The 1,130-nt window shown below is 46.5% G+C and overlaps 1 non-coding gene across 1 annotated transcript; it reads left to right on the top strand.

The window, feature by feature from the left end:
• Nucleotides 1-168: 168 nt before the first annotated feature.
• On the top strand, nucleotides 169-384 carry LOC117940707. Its single transcript, XR_004655801.1, has one exon. It is a non-coding gene; the product is annotated as a small nucleolar RNA U3 (small nucleolar RNA).
• Nucleotides 385-1,130: the final 746 nt, after the last annotated feature.

Consider the following 1,130-nt stretch of genomic DNA (forward strand, 5'->3'; position numbering starts at 1 on the left):
CAATAATCAACAGTGGTGGTTAACCTGCAACATGGGCTTTAAAGATCTAAATAGATTTTCTCACCTCAAAGTCATCTGAGCACGTAACGATTACCTTCCGTCCCTCTGAACCCTGAGTAACGATCACTCTGCAGTGAATGAGATGCAGTTTCCTCCCTCAGTCTAGCCAAGACTATACTTTCAGGGATCATTTCTAGAGTTTCTGACTTGAGGAATGTGTTTCTGAAGTGTTTGGTCTCGCTGAACTCGATGATGAGTTGTGATATTTCTTTCTGAGCATGAAACTGACAGAGAGTATTGATTCACTTTGTATGCTCTCTGTCATTGATGATTGTTCTTTGCTTCTTTATGGAGTATTGAGAAAGGGAATATGATCAGAGTGGTATTAGTGGACGTGTTGAAAACTAATGTGAATAAAATGATCAAATTTGCTAAGGTATTTAATTAACAACAGTTATTGCCGATCTTGAAATATTTGTCTTGTCCATGGTGGACTATGTTACTTGAAAGAGGTCAGGGTTACCTCAGTGACCTCCACCAGGGAAATTGATGACAATCCCACATCATCCTCCACCTCTGCCTCTATGACAGAGGACGTATCAGCTGGATTTAGGAGTTCCTCAAAGTGCTCCTTCCACCGACCTATTATCTCCTCAGTTGAGGTCAACAACGTCCCGTCCTTACTGTACACAGCTTGGATTCCTAGCTTCCCTATCCTGAGGTTGCGAACGGTTTTCCAGAAGCACCTTGGTGCTGACCAAAATTCATTCTCCATGTCTTCTCTTAACGTCTCCCTTGCTTTACCTCTGTCACGGCAGAGAGTGCAATCTTTTGGGCCCGTCGGTATCTTGCCACTGCCTCCGGAGTCCACTGGGATAACGTATCCCGGAAAGACTCCTTCTTCAGTCGGACGGCTTCCCTGACCACTGGTGTCCACCAGGGTGTTCATGGGTTACCGCCCCTTGAAGCGCCTAAGCCCAAAGCTCGCCACCACGGCTTCAGCCATGGAAACGTTGAACATTGTCCACTCAGGTTCAATGCGCCCAGCCTCCACAGGGATGCATGAAAAGCTCCGCCGGAGATGCGAGTTGAAAGTCTGTTGGACAGGGGCCTCCTACAGACGTTCCTAA

This window comes from Etheostoma cragini, unplaced genomic scaffold (assembly GCF_013103735.1).
Source record: "Etheostoma cragini isolate CJK2018 unplaced genomic scaffold, CSU_Ecrag_1.0 ScbMSFa_310, whole genome shotgun sequence".
NCBI lineage: Eukaryota > Metazoa > Chordata > Actinopteri > Perciformes > Percidae > Etheostoma > Etheostoma cragini.